The 1,088-nt window shown below is 41.9% G+C and overlaps 1 protein-coding gene across 1 annotated transcript in view; it reads left to right on the forward strand.

Annotated features, from left to right (window-relative positions):
* LOC117957610 overlaps positions 1 to 1,088 on the forward strand; it is a 21,581-nt gene that overhangs the window by 658 nt on the left and 19,835 nt on the right. The gene's annotated exons all lie outside the window — the stretch shown is intronic.

The raw sequence follows: 1,088 nt of genomic DNA on the forward strand, positions 1-1,088 counted from the left end.
AAAGATGGCAAAAGAATGAAGTTTTCTAAAACCTTGACCTCATTATATTATAATGTTTGATTCTATCAATTTTACCTAAATTTGTTATGTAGTGTTGCGAATCCCACTTGGAGTGCCCAAATGTCGGGACTCAATTAGCTAAGAAATCACTCTAGCTTTGATTAATTATAAAAATGATTTGTTATAAAACAGAGCAATGCATTCCGGGCAGTTAATACGTGCACGGTCCTTAAAGGAACATGACTAGTTCAGAGGTCCCCAAAAAGGCCCTCTAATAGAGGCGTGCCCCAACTTATAAGGGTTCTCCTTAAGGGAGCCCTATTGGTTAAAAGCGTCACTGGGCAGATCATAACGCCTTAGCAACAGTATTTATATTGGCTAGGTGGGCGCGACATCCTGTTTCAGTCTTCAGGAATGTGTCTGTGTGTGTGTGTATTGGGGGTCTTTTCCTGTGGAAGATCCCCTTTGTTCTTCTCCATTGTGAGTGAGCACGTGGCTTTCTGGCCTTACTGTATCTGCTGTTCTCTTGCTAGTTGTAATGCTTAACAACAAGATGTCGCCCCCACCTGGAGGCCAAGCAACAACACATTTCTCCTTCATTCAGTGTCAGACATGAGCTCTGTTTCATTTGCTTATGCAAAAGTTCATTCAAAGTATCTAAATATGATCACAATACCTGAGTATAATTTCTCACAATAATCACAATACCTGAGTATAATTTCCCACAGTAGCCTAAATGGGGATGTAAGAATCATGTTAGGCCTACTACAATAAGAAATGAAAACTAAAATAATAGAATAACAGCTATTCATTTCATCTTAAAAACTGGATGATGTTTTGTTACAGAAAGGAACTCCAGGAGTCCTTGTGCTGCTACACCGCAGATACCCTCATCTACATCGACACAGTGAGAGAATTCTGTGAGAGGAACCCCAAATGGATGCTTGGGAGGGAGACCGAGTTGAAAATGATGAGGGACATCAAAGAAAGGGCTGACAACAATGACCTAGGCAAGCGTGCAGAGCTGGAGAAGGAGCTGGCTGGTGTGCTGAAGGACACTCTGAGAGGCCTGGAGAAGCTCAACTGCT

The sequence above is a fragment of the Etheostoma cragini genome, chromosome 15, assembly GCF_013103735.1.
Source record: "Etheostoma cragini isolate CJK2018 chromosome 15, CSU_Ecrag_1.0, whole genome shotgun sequence".
In the NCBI taxonomy this organism is placed as follows: domain Eukaryota; kingdom Metazoa; phylum Chordata; class Actinopteri; order Perciformes; family Percidae; genus Etheostoma; species Etheostoma cragini.